The sequence below is a fragment of the Mobula hypostoma genome, chromosome 3 (genome assembly GCF_963921235.1).
Source record: "Mobula hypostoma chromosome 3, sMobHyp1.1, whole genome shotgun sequence".
Taxonomy (NCBI): domain Eukaryota; kingdom Metazoa; phylum Chordata; class Chondrichthyes; order Myliobatiformes; family Myliobatidae; genus Mobula; species Mobula hypostoma.
This window is the reverse complement of record NC_086099.1, coordinates 125627051-125653215: the sequence shown is the minus strand read 5'-3', so window position 1 is coordinate 125653215 and position 26165 is coordinate 125627051. Positions and strand designations below refer to the sequence as shown.

General features: G+C 45.9%; 1 pseudogene; it reads left to right on the top strand.

Annotated features, from left to right (window-relative positions):
* The first annotated feature begins 8558 nt into the window (after positions 1 to 8558).
* The window catches only part of LOC134343736 (AP-4 complex subunit beta-1-like), a 39406-nt pseudogene continuing 21799 nt past the window's right edge, over positions 8559 to 26165 (top strand).

Here is a 26165-nt window from a genome sequence, read left to right as displayed (position 1 = left end):
ATGGCTTCAATGTCCCATTGCACTGCACCCACGAGATAGTGAGCAGAGAGGATGACATCGGGTACCTCAGGGGTCTCAGAGGAAAGAAAACTTTGTGAGAAGGCCTCAGGTTTTCGATTGTTGGAACTGGGGCGGAAATACAAAGTAAAATTGAATCTTGAGAAAAACAGGGACCAACGAGCTTGATGGAAGTTGAGGCACTTGGCCGTACGGATATATTCCAGATTCTTGTTATCAGTCCAGACTAAAAATGGCACTTTTGCTTCCTCCAGCCAATGACTCCACCCCTCCAGAGCTAGCTCCACAGCCAGCAGATCCCGGTTTCCGTCATCGTAATTCTGTGGGAGTGAGGCGGTGAGAGAAGGTGCAGGGGCGTGGTAGTGAGAGAAGGTCCAGGACAGCTGGGGGGGTGGGGGCGGAGATGTGCCAGGTGAGAGGTCAATGGCACAATCATATAAACGATGAGGCAGCAGGGAGGTGGCCTGGGACTTGCTCAACACAGCCTCGAGGTCCATGTATTCAGGAGGGATGCTACCAAGGTCTGGAAATTCCTCGAGGGGATCTGGGCTTGGAGACAAGGGGATCTGAGCAAGGCAGAGGCAGTGGGAATGCCAGAATGGGCTCCAGCCTACAGTCTTGCGACTGAGCCAGTCGATGTGGGGGTTGTGTCTGACTAACCAGGGATGGCCCAGGACAATGGGAGTTTGAGGAGAGTCAATAACATAAAGGGTTAACTGTTCATGATGGTTGTGGGATAGACAGACTCACTGAGGCCATGGCATGGGTGATGTTAGCCAGTCTCTGACCGTTCAAGGCGCTGGCCATCAATGGTGACTGGAGAGTAGACGTGGGTAACCCCCACTGGGCAGCCAAGCCAGAATCAATAAAACATCCCTCCACACCAGAATCGACCAAGATGGAGACTGCTTGCCGTTGGACGCCCCACTCCAGAGAAGCAGGTATGAGAGTGAGTGGTATCGAGGAGGGCAGGACAGGGGTCACGCTCACCTCACCAGTACTCCTCATCCTACTGGTGAGCGCTGGCTTTTACTGGACAGGTGGTGATGAAGTGGCCTGGCTGGCCATAGTACAGACAGGAGTGGGTGCTGATTCTCCATTGTCTTTCAGTCAGCGTCAAGCAGGTACAGTCAACATGTATAGCCTTGGGCTCTGGAGTGGGAGCTGTAGATGGCGGCAAATGGCAGGGCAAGGCAGACTGATGAGGAGCTTGGTACTCACCCAGTGCCCCCAGGGACCCTCTGGAACCTCTCCCTCTGCGGCACTGCTGAAGGCAAACATCAATACGGATGGCCAAATCCACCAGGACTTCAAAGATGGCAGGAAGGTCCTGGGTGACCAGCTCATCTTTGATGACTTTGGAGAGGCCATTCAGGAAGGTGTTGTACTGTGCCTCAGACGGCTGTTCCCCATTCTCTCACCCAATTGGACAGATGGGCGATGGCGTAGGCTACCTTGGCTCGATCAGTTGGAAACGTTTTTGTAATTCAAAAATGAGGGTGCACTGGGAAAGAAAAGAGCGGCAGGTACTGGGCTCACCTGAGTAATCAGGATCCCACTACTAAGCACATGTTTCCCTCTCCACCCCTCTCCGCTTTCTGCAGGGATCAGCCCTCCGTGACTCCCTTATCCGCACGTCCATCCCCACTGATCTCTCACCCGGCACTTATCCCTGTAAGCGCAAGTGCTACACCTGTCCCTACACCTCCTCTCTTGCCACATTTCAGGGCCGCAAACAGTCCTCCCAGCTGAGACAACACTTCACTTGTGAGTCTGTTGGGGTCATCTATTGCATCCGGTGCTCCCGGTGCGGCCTCCTCTACATCGGTAAAGCCCGACGCAGATTGGGGGACTGCTTCGTCGAGCACCTCCACGCTGTCCACCACAACAGACAGGATCTCCCGGTAGCCACCCACTTCAACTCTGCTTCCCATTCCCATTCAGATATGTCCATACATGGCCTCCTCTGCTGCCGTGATGAGGCTAAGCTCAGGTTGGAGGAGTAACACTTCATATACCATCTAGGTAGTCTCCAGCCCTGTGGTATGAACATAGAATTCTCCAACTTCCGGTAATTCCCTCCCCTTCCCTACCTCTATCCCTATTTCACTCTACCCCCTCCCCCAGCTCCCTCATGGTTCCACCTCCTTCTTCTACTACCCATTGTTTTCAGGGCTATGACATCAATGCTTCCCCTCCCTCACCCCTTTGTCTTTCAAATTACTGGTCTTTCAACTGAAGCTACAAGCATTCTTCAAATCCTTCCCCATCTTTCATTCTTCAGTCCTGACAAAGGGTTCCGGCCTGAAACGTCGACTCATCATTTCTAACTGATGCTGCCCGACCTGCTGAGTTCATCCAGCGTACTGAAAGTGTCACCCGAGTAATTTTCTGGAGGAGGCAGACGGAGCTTTTGGACAGGAGGAGTGAGTGAGAATGTGGGGGGTGGGGCAGAAGATGCAGTCGCAGAATGTTGATGGGCACTTGGACAGCTGGAGTGATTGAGTCTGGGCCACAAGATCGGCTACATTGGAAGAAAGTGACTCCACTGCCCTGAACACAGAGTCCAGCTGGTTCTGGTGTCTCCCCAGCATCACTCCCTGTTGTTCCAGGACAGCTCTCAGACGACCAGGGTCTGCTCAATCCATTCTGGCCAGATTGTACTGTCAGGTCCCTGAAGCAGGGATCCAATCACAGACCCAGTACTGTGACATTAATTGAGTAACAAATACCGAGGTGCAAACAGAGTTGGTGTCAAAGTTCAGGCAGAGATCAAAACATCCAGAGAAATCCAAAAACCAGAATCAGGAAACAGGCAGTGTCAATATTCAGATGGACAGCGAACAGATACAAATGCTGGAAAGGCTCAGGAAAGTTCACTGGCACAATCTGGCAACAAACTGGGAGGGGTGAAGTAAAAGCTGGGAAATTGATCAGTGAAAGAGATGAAGGGCTGGAGAAGGAGAAATCTGATAGGAGAGGAAAGAAGGCCATGGAAGAAAGAAAATGGGGAAGAGCACCAGAGCGATCTGATGGGCAGGTAAGGAGATAAAGTGAGAGAAGGAAAAGGGAATAGGGAATGTTGAAGGAGAGGAGTGGGGGACATTACCAGAAGTTTGAGAAATCAGTGTTCATGCCATCAAGTTGGAGGACATCCCCTTCGTCCTGGAATGAAAAGCCTCATCCTGAGAGCAGATGCGGCGGAGATGGAGGAATTGCGAGAAGGGGATGGCATTTTTGCAAGAGACGGTGAGAAGAGGAATAGTCCAGATAGCTGTGAGAGTCAGTAGGCTTATAGTAGACATCAGTAGATAAGCTGTCTCCAGAGACAGAGACAGAAAGATCTAGAAAGGGGAGAGAGGTGTTGGAAATGGACCAGGTAAACTTGAGGGCAGGGTGAAAATTGGAGGCAAAGTTAATAAAGTCAACGAGCTCAGCATGAGTGCAGGAAGCAGCGCCAATGCAGTCGTCGATGTAGTGAAGGAAAAGTGGGGAACTATGTAGTGAAGGAATAGATGTCCTCCTTTTTTAAAGAAAGGGGCTTCCCTTCCTCCACCATCAACTGCTCTCAAACTCATCTCCCCCATTTCACTCACATCTGGTCTCACTCCATCCTCCCACCACCCCACTAGGAATAGGGTTCCCCTGGTCCTCGCCTACCACCCCACCAGCCTCCGGGTCCAGCATATTATTCTCCATGACTTCCGCCACCTCCAACGGGATCCCACCACTAAGCACATCTTTCCCTCCCCTCCTCTCTCTGCTCTCTGCAAGGATCATGCCCTACATGACTCCCTTGTCCATTCGTCCCCCCCATCCCTCCCCACTGATCTCCCTCCTGGCACTTATCCTTGTAAGCGGAACGAGTGCTACACATACCCTTACACTTCCTCCCTTACCACCATTCAGGGCCCCAGACAGTCCTTCCAGGTGAGGTGACACTTCACCTGTGAGTTGGCTGGGGCGATATACTGCATCTGGTGCTCCCGATGTGGCCTTCTATATATTGGCGAGACCCGACACAGACTGGGAGATCGTTTTGCTGAACACCTATGCTCTGTCCGCCAGAGAAAGCAGGATCTCCCAGTGGCCACACATTTTAATTCCACATCCCATTCTCATTCTGACATGTCTATCCACAACCTCCTCTACTATAAAGATGAAGCTACACTCGGTTGGAGGAACAACACCTCATAGTCCGTCTGGGTAGCCTCCAGCCTGATGGCATGAACATTGACTTCACTAACTTCCGCTAATGCCCCACCTCCTCTTCGTACCCCATCCGTTATTTATATACACAATTCTTTCTCTCACTCTTCTTTTTCTCCCTCTGTCCCTCTCACTATACCCCTTGCCCATCCTCTCGGTCCCCCACCCTCTCCCTTTTCCTTCTCCCTGGGCCTCCTGTCCCATGATTCTCTCCTATCCCCTTTGCCAATCACCTGTCCAGCTCTTGGCTCCATCCCTCCCCCTCCTGTCTTCTCCTATCAGTTTGGATCTCCCCCTCCCCCTCCCACTTTCAAATCTCTTACTAGCTCTTCCTTCAGTTAGTCCTGACGAAGGGTCTCGGCCTGAAACGTCGATTGTACCTCTTCCTATAGATGCTGCCTGGCCTGCTGCGTTCACCAGCAACTTTGATGTGTGTTGCTTGAATTTCCAGCATCTGCAGAATTCCTCGTGTTTCTGTTCTTACAATCCCAGTTCTTAATCAGGACAAAATCTCCAGGCTCAGTGGCGGGGTAATCGCCCTTAGACTGGGTTTCGTCCTCTTGATAGGGCTGTCGTACCTGTGAATTTAAGCTTTGGAGTTTTAGTTAATTTGCATAAATATCCCCTAAAGTATGCATGTCCATCCTCTGAGGAAGGGGAGGTCGGGCCGGTTCCGAACCCATGGTGTTCGCATGGCTTTTCCGTAGATAATCTCGGCGGGGAATAACCCCGTTTTAACTGAGGGTGTGATTCTCATGTGGAATAACAAGGCCAAGGGTAGAACCTTTAACCAGGTCAGTCCAGTCTCCTGGGTAAGTTTGGCCAACTTATCTTTCAAGCTACTATTGGCTCGTTCTACTATACTAGCTGCCTTTGGGTGGTGGGTGCAGTGGAACTGTTGCTTTATAGCCAAATCCTTGCCGATTCCTTCATTTATTTTGGCTACAAAGTGCGGTCCACTGTCTTGAGCTTATCATTTCCGGGAGTCCATAACGGGGAATTATTTCCCTCAGCAATATTTTTTTACCACCGTTGTAGTAGTATTGTCAGTCGTGGGGATAGCTTCAATCCATCTGCTAAATACATCTACTATTACTAAACAATGCTTATAACATTGTACTCTAGGTAATTCTATGAAATCAGGTTGTAGACAAGCAAAAGGCCCATCGGGCAAGGGGGTGGTTCCAGAACCACAGGGCATCCCTTTTCCAGCACTTGTCTTTTTACAAGTTGAGCATGCTTTAGCTCGTTTTTCAGCTGCTTTCTAGAAATCAGGGTGCCACCAAGTTTGTAATAAAGTATTAACCATTCCCTCCTTGCCCAAGTGTGTACAGTTATGCACGTAATCAATTAAGATAGGTAAAAATACAGAAGGGACACAAACCTGTCCCGCAGGGATCACCCATAGATTATCCTGAGGTTTAAGGTGACACCCCGTTTGGGACCATAGTTTACGCTCTTCATCAGGCGCGTCCCCCTGCAACATACATATCTCACCCATGTCTGGCATACCCGTCCTTGAGTTTTGTCTAACAGGAGCCTGCTGGGTTCCCGAGGGGACTAAAAGTGTGGGATTCAAGGCTATCTGTTTAGCTGCTGCATCAGCTCGAGCATTACCTTTTGAAATCTCATCAGATTCTCTGATGTGAGCAGCACATTTAATAACCGCCACCCTGGTCAGGAGCTGTAAGGCTTGCAGTGAGTTATATACAAAAACAGCGTTACTGATGGGTTGGCCTGTTGAGGTTAAAAATCCTCTTATGTTCCCACAAGGCATCATAATCATGAGCCACCCCAAAGGCATAGCGGGAATCCGTATACGTACAGTAAATATTGGCGGACTTCCCCTTGACAAGTATACGAGCCCTGGTCAGGGCAAAGAGCTCTGCCTTCTGTGTGGACATGGGGTTTCAAAGGACCCTTGTTCGACTGCCTCGGAGTTAGTGACGACTGAGTATCCCGAGCAGCTCTGTCCTGTAGGCGCGATAAAAGAGCTACCATCAACATACAAAATCAGCTCGGCATTGCGGAGCGGTCGATCTGCCAGATCCTCGCGGGAGGCCGTAAAAAGGTAGTTTCTCAGCATACAATCGTGCTCTGGTGAGGGAAGATGCTACGGTGGCTCTGTTAAAATCGTGGCGGGGTTCAACGTTGTGCAGTGAGAGAAAGTAAGTAGGGGATTGTTAAGTAAAGCCGTTTCATACTTATTCTGACGTGCTTGAGTCAAATGCGGAGTTTGTTGGGAGGTTAATAGTTCAACCACAGAGTGGGAGGTCAGGACCGTAACTTGCTGGTATCAGCATATAAATTGCAGGCAGCACTTGCGAGCAGGGTGGCAATCCTGCAGCAACTGGATCTAATTATGTGGAGTAGGACGCTACCGGCCTTTTGCGGTCGCTGGCATTTGAGTGACGACGGCAGTGGTACAGCTCTCTCTAATGGTGGCATACAGCTGAAAAGGGCGATCGTATAATGGTCGGACGAGAGCTGGAGCCCTTAGAAGTCTGTCCTTTAGTTCTGTAAAAGCCGCTAATTGCTCAGTCGTTAGAGTAAAACTAAGCGGGGCATTGGAGGACGCCAGGGGAGTTCTCAAGTGGGTATAAATGGCGACATTAGGTATCCATTGTCTGCAAAAATTCAGAAGGCCGAGGAAGGCACGCATCAGTGTCGGCGATGGGTCGTATCCGATCCGCTGTCGGTTTCCATTCCTTGTCTGAGAGTACAATACCTAGAAACTCTACTTCTTCCTGAGAACGTTTTACCTTGTGAAGTGGGACCACATATCCCAAAGAATATAAGAAGTTCAGTAATACCGTGGTGTCAGTTTCACAACCTTGCAGATTGTTACCGGCTAGGAGTAGGTCATCCACATACGGGACAACGGTAAAACTCCTCGACAACTCCAGGGTGCGTAATTGTTTCTGAAGAGTCTGTCAAAACAGGCTCGGAGAGTGGATGAAACCAGGTGTATTGTTGGCCTTGATAGGTAAAGTCGAATACATTTTGTGAATCTGGATGTAGAGGGACAGCGAAAAACGAATGTTGTAAATCTATTATAGTAAAAACACATGCTTCTGCAGGTATACAACTTAGAATAGTAGACTGGTTCGGAACTAATGCATCGAGCTGAGCAACGATTTCATTTATTTTCCTTAGATCTTCGTCCAGGTTTGGGGACAGGGAAAGTAGTGGTATTGCAAGGAGAGCTACCGGGAACTAGAATTCCTTGCGCCACGGAGAAGTCAATTAGCGCCCGCACCCCTTCTTCTGCCTCTGGTTTCAGGGGGTACTAAGGTATAGAGGGCAAAACTTGGTTTTCCTTTAACTTAATTCGAATTGGGGCACAGGTGGTACAACCAATCTCATGGCCAGACGTGGCCCATAGCTAGGGAGCAACCTCCTTATTCTGGTCCATACCGGAAATGTGGCGGACCAGGCGCCCGACGTTTTGGTTCGGTTGCTTTCAGTATCTTAATCGTTCCTCGGGAAAGACTTGCCAGATCCCCTTAGTATCGGCATCCAGCTGAGTCAGTGTATAAGCAAGAAATCCCAGGCTTTTAGGCTTATACCCAGGATTAACAGGCAGGGTGATGTGTGGAACCACTAACCCCGCCTGACGCCAGAGGTAGTCTGGAATTTCATCTAGGTAAACTGTACCTTCCTCACCCTCTACTTCTCCTGTCAACAGTATCGGGTACTCCAGTCCTTCGAAGGGTGCATAATTTCGGCTATCTTCAATAGAGCATCTGGTAGGATCGTAGCATACGGTTACACGGGGGTCTACTGTCGGGGCAAAACTCATTCGGTCAATGCTCAAACCCCACCGTTGAGGGGCTGCAAACCAGGGGTGTTGTCGGCGGCCCAGCAGCGCTAAGGTAATGCCTTCATCGGTGCAGACTGTTTCAACTCCTAGAGGACAGAGCAGATCTCTCCCGGCCAGGTTGCGTCCTCGATTAGTGGCCACAGTGAAGGAAACGTTGCAACAATGTCCACAATATTCAACTGATAACAGCTGAGTACGCAGGTAGGGGCACTCAAGTCTTTCAACTCCTGACAGAACAATGGTAGTACCTGATAGCTGGAATCCCTTATCCCTCGCTATCTCCTGATCGAGGGTGGAAGTGGTTGCCCCTTCTATCAATCATAAATGGAATCGGGATTCCGGCCACTTGTAGGGTGACATTAAGCTCCTGGCCTGGGGACGTGCTTACCACCGGGAGGTTTCTTCCTGTGGGTCAGGCGCTGAAGGGGTTGTTTGTTGAGAATGGAGCGCATGAGAGCCCTTGAAGTGGTGGTCCAGATCCAGATCTCCGTGGGCAGTTGGCCCTCCAATGCCCATTAGCGGCCGCAATTATAGCAAGGGCCTCTCGGGGATACTTCAGGTTCCCGGCGATACCCTCCAAGGCCTCGTGGTGATCCCCTTGGGCGTTCTTGAGCCATACTGCGGCAGGACGATTGCCACCAGTCGGGAGGTTGGTCCCATGGTTCCCCATCATCAAGGTTGGGCCAATCTGGGAACCGCCAGTCAGGATCTCCCGGCCCCTTCCTTCCCTGAGAGTGGGTCTCCATTTCCCTTCGCTGGTCCCCTCCGGGAGGGGTGCTGTATATACTCAGTTTTTACCTGAGGAGGGGAGCAGGGCCGTGGCTCACCGTGTTTATCCCAGTAGTATACTACCGCCCGTCTCATCTGAGGTCTGTTATTATCGGACCAGTCTATATTATTCGTTCTGACCATGTCCGCGAAATCAGAAGGTATACACTGCAAAACCATTGCATTAAACAGTGGGGAATCTCGGCCATCTTTAAAGGCGGAATCGCCTGCAAATGCCCCGTAGCAGGCCACAAACTCTCCCAATAGTCGGATCCCGACTCCCCTGGCTTGGGCTTACATTCCAAAACCTTGGTAATATTTACTGGCTGTTGCAGGGTTCGTTCAAGGAACTGAATAGTTTTTTTCTACCTGATGGTCGTCACCATGGACAGCTACCTCAAGATTCTCATAGGTTTGATGTCTCCCTATACCCTCCTGCCATTTCTGTTTTCCCTCAGGCGATAGTATCATGCAGCATAATCCAAATGGATCCTGTGGAGTGGCATTATACATCTGAAATGGTACTTCGGATATATTGAGCGAACATTGCAGGCTTCTCCTTTCTACCGGGCGCCTGATTCATTATCATGATCATCTCCTGGGGTTTCCAGGGAGCATACGCCCTAATGGTCGGTCCTGGTTTCTTCCCTGACCAGCCTGGGGCTTCGGCATCTGGCGAATGGGGTATTGGTGTGGCGGTGACATAGTCATCCCTTCAAACAGGTGTCGGAGTTCTTCTCCCTCGCCCCTCTTATTCCCAGGCCATGACAGCCTCCTTCCCCCCTGATTATGGGGATATAATTTCACTCGTTCGCCTATTCCCTGTTGAGCAGGGCCTGGACAGGGAGGTGGTAGGGGTGCCGTTGGTGGAGTCGGGGGCACTGGCGGGGGTGGTAGTCAGGGATAGCAACCCCATTCCTCATCTCTATCAGTGCCACCAGAATCATCAAATAGAGTCAGTATGCCAGACATAGGTTCGGGATGCCGAGTCTCTCTTCCCTTGCGCGCTCGACATTGACGATCTAAACCTTCCCGCCTGACCATATCAGCCTTTGCCTGCTTACGCTGCTGTTCCTGCTCTCTCTTCCGTCGCCCATCTACCCACTCACACTCTGCTTTCAGTGCCTCCCAATTCTTGGGAGTCCCTTCTGCCGTACATACCTCTATCCCTTTATCACAGGCATTAATCCTCCAACTGGCCAGTAAAGTACTATTCCATTTGGTAACGGCTCTATCTTTCCATTCTTTAGTCAATAAATTCCACTTTTTACCGCAATTCTTTTTCCATATTAAATTTACTGCTTGTTCACAAGAGGTTATATCCCAAGTTCCTCCCAATGGCCACACAGCATTTCTTAGTTTCTTAGTCAGTTCTGCACTTAACATCCGGAGATCCTTTTCCTTATCTGGCACTTGTTCAAACATAGACTGCAGTGGAGTTCCCTTGCCCTCTGTATCCAAAGTCTGCCCTGTCCTGTGCTGATTATTCACTTATACAGCTCAATTGACCAGGCCAGAGACCTGTTGCCCAATTCGTCAGCACCCGCAGACTTGAATACTCACAAAACAACTGCTTACCTTATTCTCCTGGTCTGGGTGGTTCGTTGGATCCTGTCAAGGTACAGGATTCGATGGGTGAGGGGCAGAACGCCTGATCAGACACAAGAAGAGGCCAGAGGTAAAACACCTCAGGGCACCCTACCACTCAGTTGTGTTTCATTAAAACCCTCGGTTGCTTACTCAGCCCAGAGAAATGTTCCCTATGTTGGGATCTGAGTCACAGCACTAAATGTAAAGTTAATTCACCAGACCAATAATCGAACCACACAGTTCTTTACTTTAACCTCTTCACCAGTTTATTGTTTGAGCTCAACTGGTGAAAAAACTCAAAGCTGAACATCGATGAGACAGAGTTTCTACCTGTCTCTCTGGTGGCACAAACAAGATTCTGATTTAACAAGCAGGAATGCTACAATCTATAGGACAAGCAGACAAAGAAAACTCAGTTACAAAGGTATTCCAAGTCAGTTACAGCGAAACTCAATTACTTAGATAAGAGAGTCTACTAAATCAGGTTTTAATTACTAATCGATATATTGTCCACTCCGTATCAGTTATTATTTTGCTAGGCCCCTGACTTAATTACAGACAGATGTCTTTATCATTATGCCTCTCTTTTAAACAAAGAAAACTTGTCAGTGCAGCAAAACAGCAAGGCATGATCGATCTGTGATTTGAGTGAATCCAGCCCTCATATTACCTTGAAGGAACAGCAGTGAGCTGTCAATCTAGCGAGCTGTTAATCTAAATAGACTGCGGGCACATTCCACACTGAAGCAGACAGAATTTGTTCACTAACACACATAGGTTGAAACTTAAGTTTTTATCCCATTGTTCACCAGAATCAGAGAATCATTTCTTACTTCCCCAACACCCTTAAACTTCATCAATTTCAGCTGTGGTGAAATGGGAAATCCAGGTATCGAGGTGGTAACTGTTCACAACACTACCAACTTGTTAAATTCATAGATTCTGTTTAACAGTCTTAAAGCTGCTACAAACTGTTCTGTTTGTTAGTTGTTCACATTTGGATAAGTGATGTCTTCACTGGATCTGTACTGATAAAGTAAATTGTGTTTTGTTTAGAATACCTCTCATAAGTGAAAATAATCAGCAGCTAGTGCTGAATGGATTGAGAGGCAAGGCATCCTACGTCAAATGGGCAGTGGTTCTAGGTTGTGCTAAAATGCAGAATTTTCCGGGAGACACAGAGGTTTTAAATACAAAAACGTTATTTCATTGATTTACAACATGCCTTCTTACTGATCACTGTCTTGTTGGTTTTTTAATGAAACTACATTATTCTGGTATATTGAGAACTTTAATTCTGAACTGACAGATATGGCTGTTATTTAAGTTAATTCTCCAATGTAGTTTTAATTCAGGTTTTTTGATTGTTACTCTGTATTACAAGCAATTTTGCAGTTAACTGTGTAAGTTTATAGAGAAGATGGGAAATGGGGCCCAGAGGAGTCACATAACAAACCAGTGGGATTTCTGAACATTTGGGTAGAACAAGGGTTCCCAACCTGGGTCCACGGACCCTTCGGTTAATAGTCGGGCTCCAGAGTTGAAAATGTGATAGAGGATTACTGGAGACAATTTAGCTGGAACTGTCACTAATAGTAATTATCTTTCATTGTGATCATAATGTACATATATTGATGTGTTCAAAGTAAATTTATTATCAAAGTACATGTATATCACCATGTACAACCCTGAGATTCACTCTTTTGCAGGCATATGGAATAAATCCATAATAGAATAATAACCATAATAGAATCAATGAAGGCCCACGTTAACTTGGCGTTGAACCAGTGTACAAAAGACACATTGTGCAAATGCAAGAAAAATAAGCTATAAATATTGAGAACATGGAGTGAAGAGTCCTTCAAAGTGAGCTCATAGGTTGTGGAAACACTTCAGTAATGGGGCAAGAAAAGTTGTCCCCTCTGGTTCAAGAGCTTGATGGTTGAGGGTAATAATTGTTCCTGAACCTGGTGGTGTGAGTCCTGAGGCTTCTGTGCCACCTCCCTGATGGCAGCAGTGAGAAGAAAGCATGACCTGGATGGTGGGGGTCCCAGGTTTACCTACGAGCAATTCTATAGTCGCTAATCAGTGGTTGGAAATATGATTCTTAATTTCTGCCAAGTTTTATAGCTACTATATTAATGTGAGGGAGTAGAAAACCCTTCAGCCCCTAGATGTTTTCTGGCATTCTGATTCTGGTATTCTGATCTATATGGCAGACCCAATACATGTTCTTTTTAAATTTCAGAATGCTTAAGGGTATTATGTATTGAAAATATTATCAGTCCACTTTGAAATTTTCTTTTGGCTAACCCTTCATAGATTGTATTCATTTCCAGGGGCTCTTATTTTTCAAATTGCAATGTGGAGCCTGTGCCTTCTGGAACTTTCCACAAATAATATCTATAGACATTTCTTTTGTTTCTCAGTTGTTTCCACTGCAGAATTCACAAAGTTTTATTAACTTGTGTAAAGGAAGTATTGATTTATTATTGTCAAATCTATCAAAATAGAGTGAAAAGCTTGACCTACATACTGGTCACCTGTATTGTAAAGACACTGCCCTGAAGAAGGCAATGGCAAACCACTTCTGTGGAAAACTTTACCAAGAATATTTTATGGTCATGGGAAGACCACAATCGCCCATGACATATGACACGGCACAGAATGATGATTAGTTTTAAGCTCTCTTTAGTCAGGGTTGCTTCATTTCATGCACAGATATCAGTCTGTAATTGTATCTATAGATCGTGTACTCCAACAAATGGTTTCTGTGAACATTTCTCACAGTTTAATTCAGTTTTGTGAGGTTAATTTCTGCTTCATTGTCAATATTGATCTTTCCTTAATTTGACACATTATGTCCAATCAAACAATATTTTTTGCTGTCAAACGGTAATCACTCAGGCTTGTTATTCATTAGTAATGAAAGAGTGCTCCTTCCTGGTAGAGCGGAAACTACTTTTGACCAGATGATATATCTTCTTGTCATTGAGGCCCTCTGTTTGTCAGGGGGGTGGGGCTGGGAAGGGTGACCATGGATGTTCTGTCCCAGCTCTCTGCATGATATACAAGCCAGGACAGTGCGAAAGGGAGATCAGGCTGTTGTCCATGGAGCAGGCTTCCCTCTTCACACAGCTGATAAACCCAAAGGAACAGCAGAGACCAATACAGTTTGGCACCAGTGGTGTTGTAGGAGTTGCCAGTCAGTGTTGAACTCATGGTAGGTCTGCCTTAGGGACTCTAGCTTCAGCTTTTTCCGTCTGGGTTTACTTCTGAAGCCTTCCCCATGAGTGGCTGCAGCCACAGGTCAGTGGAGGTTTGAGATCAGAGATTCTCTCTCCTGGAGGAGCTGCCATGGTTGACAAGCCCCATCTGCCCGAAGTGACTGGTCTTAAGGTGCCAGTAACCAACCTCTGCCCCTTCTGTTAGTAGAAATGGTTCTGAAGAACTTTGTAGCCAAGCCACACGTGAAGAGCAGGTGCTGGACTTGGTTGTCAGAGGCTATTTGAGGTACATGCCATTGTGAGCATTTAATAGGTAGTGGGAGGTGGAAGGTTACCTACACTTTTCTCTTCACTGTATTAATTTCTGTTTGAAGAGGTGGGGTCTGGGTTTGTTTGGTAATGGCCGTACCTTTATTCCTTTCTGATCCCCTTCCTGCAGATGGGGCAATGGTAAATGAACTGTATGCAATGTTGCGAGACTCTTACCCTATTTTTATGGTGAACTGCTTGAGAGCACTGGAAGAAATCTTGAAACGTGAAGGACGTGTGGTCATCAACAAACCAACAGTACATCACCTTTTAAACAGGTCAGTTCTGTTCAATTCAAGTCAAGTCAAGCCAAGTCACTTTTTATTGTCATTTCGACCATAACTGCTAGTGCCTCATGTCGAGCCTCTTGAAACACTTCATGATGATGAATGTGAGTGTGACGAGGCGGTAGTCGTGGATATGCTTTTAATAGGTTCTTCCTTTAAAAATTCAGCTATAGTTTTTGTCTTTGTTAAAATGATGGTAACAAAGTGTTTTCAGAATTACTTCACGGCCATTTTACAAACCACTCCTTAGGATTTATTTAAACTGACCTGAACTCCTCACTATCTTGAAGGATAAAGTTTTATCGATCCTCATTCTTCTTGCCTCAGCAATGACGTTGAAACATTCGGATGTCGATGTATAGCAAAGCTTCACAGCTTCCATGTTGTCAGACATTCATCCGGTTCAAACATCCTGGCTGACTGTGTAATCTTGGCAAAAATTTATGATCCAGGTTACCATCACGTGATGCTTCTATAGCCAAATAACTATTTCAGTATGTTATAGGTGGAAAGTGGCATATATTTCTGGGATAGTACTCTGGCACAAATTTACTCCTTTTGGCAAAATTGAGAACATTCAGAATTGTGGGAAGAACAGGAAGTGGAATAAAACAATTTATTAAGCCACTCTTCTTCTTTTTTCTTCAGAATGAAAGATTTGGATCACTGGGGTCAGAGTGAAGTGCTGACATTCCTCGTTCGCTATAAACCCCGAACTGAAGATGAAGTGTTTGCTATTCTGAATGTGCTCGATGGTTTTCTCAAGAGCAGCCAGCCCAATGTTGTCATGGCAACCACCAAACTTTTCCTCCTCCTTGCTGAAGATTTTCCCAACGTACAGACAGATGTTCTAGAAAGGATCAGAGGGCCATTGTTGACTATTTGCACCTCTGAGTGTCACGAGCTGTGTTTCCTCGGCCTGTGTCATGCCCGGGAGATCCTCCGCAGCTTACCCGGGCACTTCAGTGGTCACTACAAGAAATTCTACTGCACATACACTGAACCAAATTACATCAAGTATCAGAAGATGGAGATCTTGCGGGATCTGGTAAATGATGAGAATGTCCAACAGATACTTGAAGAGTTTCAGACCTACTGCACTGATGTTTCTGTAGAGCTGGCCCAGATGGCCATTTTAAATACAGGTGAAAAATTAAACTATTTTGCATGTTCATATGTTTCAAATTAGTTCTACTATCCTTCAGACTCAATTAGATATTTGCCTATTAAGTATTCTTATTATGACTAATTATACAGAGATGGCAAAAATAACCTTGTGTTTATGTCTGGCAGTGCTACATCTTTTGGGGGGATATGATCCTGCTACTGAGCAGCAGACACAGTGGAGAAAGTTGGGATTCCTCGCCAATTCCAAGAGAGGCCAGTTCACCTCCTCCTTCAGCAAGTGCACCGGCCCTATATTCTTCTCAGAAACTTCATATGGATAGGGAATACAGATAACTCGGCTGAGAGCACACCCATTATTTGTGTAACTGGATCACAAGCAGTGTTCCACTGCACCCAGTGAATTCACATTATATTTGTATTCTTGTTTTGTTCAAGGTTTTGTCTATAGCCAGAGAAGTCCTGTATTCACAAACTCATTTTCTGTGGTCTATCAGACCATAAGACCATAAGATATTGGAGCAGAAATAGGCCATTTGGCCCACTGAGTCTGCCCCACCATTCAATCAAGGGCTGATCAATTCTTCCAGTCATCCCCACTTCCCTGCCTTCATCCTTTACCCTTTGATGCCCTGGCTAATCAAGAACCTATCTATTTCTGCCTTAAATACACCCAATGACTTGGCCTGCACAGCCACTTGTGGCAAAATATTCCACAGATTTACCACCCTCGAACTAAAGTAATCTCTCCACATCTCTGTTCTAAATGGATGTCCTTCAATCCTGAAGTAGTGCCCTCTTGTCCTAGAATCCCCTACCATGGGAAATAACTTTGCCACATCTAACCTGTTCAGGCCTTTCAACATTCAGAATGTTTCTATGGGATGCCCCCCTCATTCTCCTGAATGCCAGGGAATACAGCCCAAGAGCTGCCAAATGTTCCTTATATGGTAACCCTTTCATTCCTGGAATCATTCTAGTGAATTTTCTCTGAACCCTCTCCAATGTCAGTTTATCCTTTCTAAAATAAGGAGCCCAAAACTGCACACAATACTCCCAAATGTGGCCTCAGGAGTGCCCTATGGAGCCTCAATGTCACATCCCTGCTCTTATATTCTGTACCTCTAGAAATGAATGCTAACATTGCATTTGCCTTCTTCACCACCAACTCAACCTGAAGGTTAACCTTTAGGATATCATGCACAAGGACTCCCAAGTCCCTTTGCATCTCTGCATTTTGAACTCTCTCCCCACCTAAGTAATGGTCTGCCCATTTGTTTCTTTCATCAAAGTGCATGACCTTACACTTTCCAACATTGTATTTTATTTGTCACTTTTTGCCCATTCCCCTAAACTATCTAAGTCTCTCCGCTGGTTCTCCATTTCCTCAACACTACACACTCCTCCACCTATCTTTGTATCATTGGCAAATTTAGGCACAAATCCATTAATACTGTAGTCCAAATTATTGACATACATCGTTAAAAACAGCGGTCCCAACACCAACACCTGTGGAACTCCACTGGTAACAGGCAGCCAGCCAGAAGAGGACCCTTTTATTCCCACTCTCTGTTTTCTGCTGATCAGCCAATGCTCCACCCATACTAGTAACTTCCCTGTAATTCCATGGGCTCTTATCTTGCTAAACAACCTCATGTGCGGCATCTTGTCAAAGGCCTTCTGAAAGTCCAAGTACACCACGTCTACTGCATCTCCTTTGTCTATCCTGCTCGCAATTTCCTTGAAGAATTGTAGTAGGTTTGTCAGGCAGGATTGTACTTTTAGGAAACCATGCTGGCTTTGGCCTATCTTGTCATGTGCCTTCAGGTACTCAGTAATCTCATCCCTAACAATTGATTCCAACAACTTCCCAACCACTGATGTCAGGCTAACAGGTCTATAGTTTCCTTTATGCTGCCTCCCATCCTTCTTAAATAGCGGAGTAACTCTTGCAGTTTTCCAGTCATCCGGTATAATGCCCGAATCTATCGATTCTTGAAAGATAATTGCGAATGCCTCTGCAACCTCTGCAGCTACTTCCTTCACAACCTGAGGGTGCTTTCCATCAGGTCCAGGAGATTGATCCACCCTCAGACCATTAAGCTTCCTGAGCACCTTCTCAGTGGTAATTTTCACTGTACAAGCTTACTTCCCTGACTCTCTTGAATGCCCAGTATACTGCAGATATCTTCCACAGTGAAGACTGATGCAAAATACACATTCAGTTCCTCTGCCATCTCTGCATCTCTCATTACAATATCTCCAGCATCATTTTGTATTGGTCCTTTCTCTACCCTCGACTCTCTTTTACCCTTTATATACTCAAAAAAGCTTTTAGTATCTTCTTTGATATTAGTCACCAGCTTCATTTCATAATTCACCTTTTTTTTCCTAATGACCTTCTTAGTTTCCTTCTGCAAGTTCTTGAAAGCTTCCCAATCCTCTATCTTCCCACTAGCTCTGACTTCCTTGTATGCCCTCTCTTTTGCTTTTACTTTGGCTCTGACTTCACTTGTCATCCACGGTAGTGCCCTTCTTCCCTTTGAAAATTTCTTCTTATTTGGAATATATCTGTCTTGCACTTCCCTTATATTTCGCAGAAACTCCAGCTATTGCTTCTCTGCTGTCCTTCCTGCAGATGTCCCTTTCTAGTCAACTTCAGCAAGTTCTCCTCTCATGCCATTGTAATTTCCTTTATTCCACTGAAATACCAACACATTGGATTTTATTTTTTCCCACGTGATTTTCAATGTGAACTCGATCATAATGTAATCACTGTTCCCTAAGGGTTCTTTAACCTTAAGCTCTCTTATCACCTCTGGATCATTGCACAACATCCAATCCAGCTCAGCCGATCCCCTAGTGGGCTCAACAACAAGTTGTTCTAAAAAACCTTCCCTTAGACATTCTACAAATTCTCTCTCTTGAGGACCAGTACTGATCTGGTTTTCCCAATCCACTTTCATGTTAAAATTCCCAACGATTATCATGACATTGCATTTCTGACACACCTGTTCTATCTCTGGCTGTAACTTGTAATTCACATGTCTGCTGCTGTTTAGAGGCATGTATACAACTGTCATTATGGTCCTTTTACCCTTACCATTTCTTCACTCAACCCATAGAGACTCGACACATTCCAATCCTATGTCATCTCCTTCTAATGATTTAATATTATTTCTTAAACACAGAGCTGCTTCAACCCCTCTGCCTACTAACCTATCTTTCTGATACACTGTATATCCTTGGATATTCAGCTCCCAATGGCAGCCATCCTTTAGCCAATTTTTAGAGATGGCCACTATGTCATATTTCCCAATCTGTAGTAAATTTCAAGATTGTCCATTTTATCCCTTGTGCTGCGTGCATTCAAATATAACACTTCCAGTTCAGTATTTGTTGCTTTCTGTTTTAACTGCATCACGCCTCTATTGCCCTGTAACTCATTCCACTAGCTGTGATTATGCCACATCTCCTGCTTGTTCTTTCTATAATTTCTGTTGCACGCTATCTTTAATTTATTTCTGTTTTCCCCTTCCTCAGCCCTATCACTCCGGTTCCCATCCCCCTGCCAAATTAGTTTAAACCTTTCCTAACAGCTCTATTAAACTTGCCTGCTAGTATATTGTACACTTTGTGTTCAGGTGTAACCTGTCCTTTTTGTACAGATCGTACCTCCCCCGGAAAAGGCTCCAATGATCCAGGAATCCGAATCCCTTCCCCCTACACCAGTCTCTCAGCCACACATTAATACACCCGGTTATGCTATTTGTGCACTCGTTAGCACGTGGCACAGGCAGCAGTCCTGAAATTACTCTTCTAGAGGTCCCGCTTTTCCGCTTCCTACCCAACTCCCTGAATTCTCTCTTCAGGACCTCCTCCCTTTTTTCTACCTATGTCATTGGTAGCAACGTGTACCAAGACTTCTGGCTGTTCACCCTCTCCTTTCCGAATGCTCTGCACCCGATCTGAGGCATCCCGTACCCTGGCACCTGGGAGGCAACACATTATGTGTGTATCTCTATCAGGCTGACAGAAGCTCCTTTCTGTAAATCCCCTATGACTACCAAATCCATCATCTTCCTCTTTCCCTTCTTCACCACGGAACCAGGCTCATTGCCAAAGACCCGACTGCTGTGGTTGTCCTCTGTCAGGTTATCCCCCTCAACTGTATCCAAAACGAGATAAGGATTACTGAGGGGGATGGTCACAGGGATGCCCTCTACCATAGGCGACCTTAAGCATCTGGGGGCTCGTTTCAAGAGTTAATGTTGGGCCCTACCCCCGCTTCCCAAAAAAAATGAAAGAAAAAAAGCGAATATTCAAGTTGGTTTGCATCAATAATGGTATAATTTCGGACTTAAACGTTGATGCATTATATGCACTTTCAGCATAATGGACAGACAGCTCAACATAATGCAAACAATTCTCTTAATTAAAAACTGAAACAATGACATTTTTTGCTTTGGAGTGAGAAGCCTCGCCCCTTTTCAGCAACTAGTCTGCATTGAATGGCACTATGTGTTAGGTATCAGCTGACATAAGAACAGCTTAAACAATTTCCCTCTAATTAAATTAATAACAAAAGCAATGTCATATTTAATGAAAATTCACGCTTTATTTATTCAATGAACAGTGTCTGAAAGTTAACTACTGGAAGTTTACAACAAATTGCGTCTCGCGCTCTTTCAGCACCACGGACAGCTCACGTAAGGCCTGGAGAGAGAACAGAGGAGAGAGAGAGAGAGGGGACGCAAGCGGGAGAGAGAAACTACAATTTGTGAAAACGCTGCCCAGTCGCCTATACACATTTTGAGTGAATTACGTGGTTTATTTTATTATTTTAATTATAAACTTTATTTCTGTTAAAAATGTGTTAAAAGACTTACCACTAGAGTTTCACCACCCTCCTGTGCTAGAGTACTGAGAATGCTTTAATGAGCTCATCTTTGTCCAGAGATCTTGTTACTTCATGCTCATTTGATAGCTGAGCAAGAGCTGACAGACGCTCCTGGAGCATGGTTGTCCTCAGATGCGTTTTGATGAGCTTTAACCTCGGAAAACTTCTCTCTCTACTCGCTACAGTCACATGTACTGTCAGCATGAGTCATAGAGCAATGGTGAGGTTAGGATACAGTTCAACCAGATTGTTGTTGTAAATGTAGCTCAGAATCTGCAGGCTAGTGGTTTATTTTGCAGGCACGGCACTGACAACAGCCGAAGGTCCTCGCGCAAAAGGTCCTCAGCATCCACATCACAAAGTGTCCTCTCCATGTTTACACTGCTGTCTTTCAGTGTGCGACTTTGGGTGGGTTTTTCATTTTCTCTCTTCCATAAATGAAGCCAAACAGACTGTAAAATGACTCCATCAGCTTGAAGCGCTCACTAATGCCTGTGATGGCAGAGTCCACTAGTGGAAGGAAAACTTTTCTCTCGTACCGTTCCTCGGCTGCCACAGTCAGGGAAGGATCTGCACTTTGGGACTCGTACTGGAACTGGCGTTTTGGTTTTCTGATTCGTGCAGTAGGAAAGATCATTGGCATCCCTATCTCTTCAGCTATGTCTCTGGCATCTGTTTGGGAGGATGAAAGGCCGTTCTCTCTGTATTCCTTAAGAAATTTCAGAACATATTCCACCTCACGCTGTAGCACATCGATTCCCACGTGGGCTCTGGAGCAGCTTGTTGACGCAATTCACCTCATGTAAAACGTTGTACCAGATGATAACAGTCAGCAGGAACTTCCATGACATGATCTCCTGTTCTAGGCCTCTGGCTGCAGATGTGGTTTCACTGTCAACTTTCTGTGTGGCATGTTCAATCAGTAACAGGAGCGTATTGCCGACATCGGGAAGCTGGTAGCTCAGGACTTTCCCACTTTCCACGCGGCACTCCCATCGCGTATTGGATATGGACTTGAGGGTCATCTGTGGCACGTTCTCCTTGAAAAGCTCCCATCTCTGTGTCGATGAGCTGAATAGTGTATATAGACGTTGCAGCACCCCAAAGAAGCTCACAGACTCCACTGTTGATTTTCCAGCATCGACAATGACTAGGTTTAGGCTGTGGCTGGCACATGGCATGAACAGTGCTTTTTTGTTAATATCTAGCACCCTCTTCTGCACCCCGCTATTTTCCCCCCGCATATTGCTCCCGTTATCATATGCCTGCCCCCTGCTTTTTGAGATATCTAATCCCAACTTCTCCATATGCGTTAAGAAAACGTTGGTTAGGCCTGCACCTGTTGTGTCAAGCACTGGTAGGAAACCGACAAAATGCTCACTAACAGTAGCTCCGACATTTACTTGGCATGTGACGATGCGCAGCGTCGCAGAGAGCTGCTCTATGTGTGCAGCGTCAGTGGTGCAGTCCATTATCACCGAGTAGTAACGTGATTGTTTTACTCTCTCTGTTATCGCTTCCAATGTCTTGTCTCCAATAAGTGTGATTAACTCATTTTGTATGGTTTTCCCCATGTAGTGGTCAGCAATCTTTTTTCTCTGCTCGTCTGACATGTTCGCTCATTATTGGGTCGAACTCAGCAAGCAGCTCCACCAGACCTAGAAATTTCCCATTATTTGGTTCATGTAGGGTGGAATTGTGGCCACGAAAAGCAAGGTTTCGTTCTGCAAGGTGGCAGACTATGGCAATGAACCTCTTCATGACATCATTCCAGTGTTTTTTTCCAGTATTTGCATTTCTTGGTACGTGCTGTCAATGGCACTGTGCGTTCTTAAGCGCGTTTCCAACTCGCGCCAGCTATTCATGTTGGCACAGTGCGCATTTGACTTCTCATGTCCCTGAAGTGTGAGAGTGAGTCGCTCCCACACTCTTAAACCTCTGCAAGTGAGACTGTGATTTTGCTTGCCAAACAGGGTACAGCAAAAACAGAAGATTGAATCAGATGATTCTGAGTACACTAACCGTGACCTACAAATGGTTTCTCCATTTTTCATTTTCATAAGGAATCTGTCCTTGGTAAAACGACGGCGTGATTGGGTCTGTGGAAAGTTAATGTCCTCTAACTGAACGGGACTTCTCTTAACAATGTCGATCCGTTGGTCACTGGTAGTATGCGTTGGCCAACGTGTCGGATCAGTCTCTGTGAACGTTAGTGGGGCTTTCTCTCTGTCTGGTGTGCTGGTGGCGGCATCTCCCTCACCTGCCTCCGTTGTAGGACTGTCATCATGCTGTGGTGCTTGTTCATCAAACAAAGTTTGGTCATCATTTTCACCATCTGTTTGAGCAGAGTTGTTCTTCTCATTTTCATTGCTCTGATTATCAACATCTCCTGTACCGCTTACAATGTCACTTGGCACTGCAGCCCCATGCTGTGACGATGGTGCAGCAGCAACTGCAGTCGGCGGGCCTTTTACAAAGGCTGGACCAAAGAAAGATGTAACTTTTGGGAGACTATTTAGACGCTTTGTTTTGTTGTCTAATATTTTCCATTTTTCACCACCACTAGGATAGGAATGTTTCATTTCCTCTCATTGAAAAGTAGCTTTCTTTACAAGTGAAGTAAATATTTTAATATTTAATACCTCATCCGTTATTTATTTATATACACACATTCCTCCTCTCTCTCTCTCTCTCCTTTTTCTCCCTCTGTCCCTCTCACTATACCCCATGCCCATCCTGTAGGGTTTCACCCCTCCCCCTTTTCCTTCTCCCTGGGCCTCCTGTCCTATGATCCCCTCATATCCCCTTTGCCAATCACCTGTCCAGCTCTTGGCTCCATCCCTCCCCCTCCTGTCTTCTCCTATCATTTTGGATCTCCCCCTCCCCCTCCCACTCCCACTTTCAAATCTCTTACTAGCTCTTCCTTCCGTTAGTCCTGACGAAGGGTCTCGGCCCGAAGCGTCGACTGTGCTTCTTCCTAGAGCTGCTGCCTGGCCTGCTGCGTTCACCAGCAACTTTGATATGTGTTGCTTTAATTTCCAGCATCTGCAGAATTCCTCGTGTTTATGTAAATATTTTAATGTATTTTCTCAGTCAGCGAGCGCCCACTGATGGTTCGGCTGGAAATAGCAGGAGAATATTGTGGCGTCTGGGAGGGGTGCATTAAAATTTTGCATGTCAGTCGGGGCCCCTGGGAGGGCGGGGCCCGTTTTAGTTGAAACGGGTGAAATATACCTAAGGCCGCCTATGCCCTCTACTATCTGAGTTTTTCCCTTCTCTTCCCTGACCGGTTACCTACTTCTCTAATTCCTGTAGCTTCAGGGTGAATAACTCCCTGTAGCTCCTCTCTGTCCCCTGTTCACTCTCCCTAATAAGCTGTAGGTCATCGAGCCGCAGCTCCAGATCCCTATCGAGGTCTCTCCGAAGCTGCATCTCGGTGCACCAGTCTCTCAGTCACTAATTTCAGTGTATACTGCAAGATTCCAGCCGGTGGCGCTGTTGAGCTATTTGTACTCTTCCCATCAGGTTACTCACAAGATGTTGTCTTTTAAGTCCTTGTGCACCAGTAAATTTCTGACAAGCCCAGAAACCTTCAACCTTGTCACAAATAAAATTATCGCGACCTTAAAAATATTCAGCCTCTGCTTCTCCCAGCTTAGGCAACTATAGTAGATACTTGAGATACTCTGGCAATCTTTGAGAAGGTACAAAGACTCGCAATTTTAAGAGTAAAATATAGTCTCAAAGGGATGCCACCTATTTAATTTTTTAAATGGTGCGAGCAGGGTCGCTGACTTCAGATTATCCCATGAGAGAAAGCATCTTCATTACATTCACCCCGTCAGGATTCCATGGGATCTTGTCAGCAATCCAGTTGCCACCTTCTCTGAATACCAGTGGATACAAGCTTACCCTGCCAAACTCTTCCTTTAAAAAAAACAACCACCTACCCCACACTGGCTGGTGGATACTCATTGATGGTTCTTCTAGAGATCCCCAGAGACAGTCTTGAGTTGGAAGTTTAAACTTTCCATGCCTGTACAGTTGAGCTATTTGCTGTTGTAACTAGTTGAAGCATTGACAAAGTGTAGGTATATTTTGGCTTTTATTCTGCTGACTGAAGAAAATATGGTATCTTGTGCTATAATTTGTATTTGATTTTATTTTCTGAGCTACAGTGTGGAATGAGTCCTTCTGCCCCTTCGAGCGTGTCGCCCAGTAACCTCTGACATAACCCGAGCCTAATCACAGGACAATTCACAAAGACCAATTCACCTACCAGCCAGTATGTCTTTACACTGTAGAGGAAATCCATCCAGTCATGGGGAGAATGTACAAACTCCTTACTGACAGCAGCGGGAATTGAACCTGGGCCGCTGGTACTGTAACATGTTGTGCTCACCACTATGCTACCATGCCATTGGAGTAATATGTCAGAGTATCCACTCTTGAAAGTGCAGCTTAAGGTATGAACTGCACCTTACTTTTTCTTTAGTTGTGCTGTATTTCCCCAGGACAAATTGAATGGACCTACAATGGAAAGTGTGTGGATATTTTGAAGGAGCTGCTAGGCTTGAAGCAGGAACACATTACCTCAGGTACATCATGCTACCAGCTTTCAACATTTGTTCAGGGTTGCAAGCATCACACTAACTTCCCCTCTGCTTTTAGCCATCGTTTAGACATTTCCTGACCTGGTATGGCTGTGTCCCCCATGTACAGTGACTGTGTGTGAAGCACTACCAGGATGTGAGGAATACATCAAAGATGGTGAGGTAGGTTGGTGGGGATGTAGTAGCCATATTCAATAAGATGGTCTGTGTTCACCTTGTTTCATGGTACTGAGCCATGCAGACCCGAGATGACCAGGTTCAACCTCTTGGCTGATTGCAGGCAAGTAATTGCATCTTGTTTATGAATAAACTCTTCTCGGACTTCCAGCTGGGTACAGCCATCGATTATAACCAACATTTCGAAATATAAGGTCCGCCAGAGAAAGCAGGATCTCCCAGTGGCCTCACATTTTAATTCCACGTCCCATTCCCATTCTGATATGTCTATTCACAGCTTCTTTTACTGTCTTGATGAAGCCACACTCAGGTTGGAGGAACAACACCTTGTATTCCATCTGGGTAGCCTCCAACCTGATGGCATGAACATTGACTTCTCTAACTTCCATTAATGCCCCCACCTCCCCTTCGTGCCCCATCCATTATTTGTTTATTTATTTATTTATTTGCTCTCTCCTTTCTCTCCCTTTGTCCCTCTCACTATACTCCTTGCCCATCCTTTGGGCTCCACCCCTCCCCCTTTCTTTTTCCCTGGGCCTCCTGTCCCACGATCTTCTCATATCCCTTTTGCCAATCAACTTTGCAGCTCTTGGCTCCATCCCTCCCCCTTCTGTCTTCTCCTGTCATTTCGGATCTTCCCCTCCCACTCCCACTTTCAAATCTCTTACTATCTCTTCCTTCAGTTAGTCCTGATGAAGGGTCTCAGCCCGAAACGTCACCTGTACCTCTTCCTATAGATGCTGCGTGGCCTGCTGCGTTCACCAGCAATTTTCATGTGTGTTCCTTGAAATTCCAGCATCTGCAGTTTTCCTCGTGTTTGCATTGGAGATCTACAGATGCCAGAAATAACCTATGAAAAAGGTAAACATTGTTGTTTCAATCCCAGTAATATTACTGCTGGATGATCCTTTGCCCTTACAATAACATGGATTGTGTGTGTGAGTATTTGTTCGACCGTCTCTTTCAGATATTGATCTAATGCTGATACCATCACCGGTGGCAGCACTACTGCCCATTGTGATTCCACATTTTGAAGCTCCCTCCTACAAAGGTTTTGGTTTTCCAGTCTTCATCTCTTGGGCAATGCTTTTAGTCATCCAGTGTAATCTGTTTCAAGCA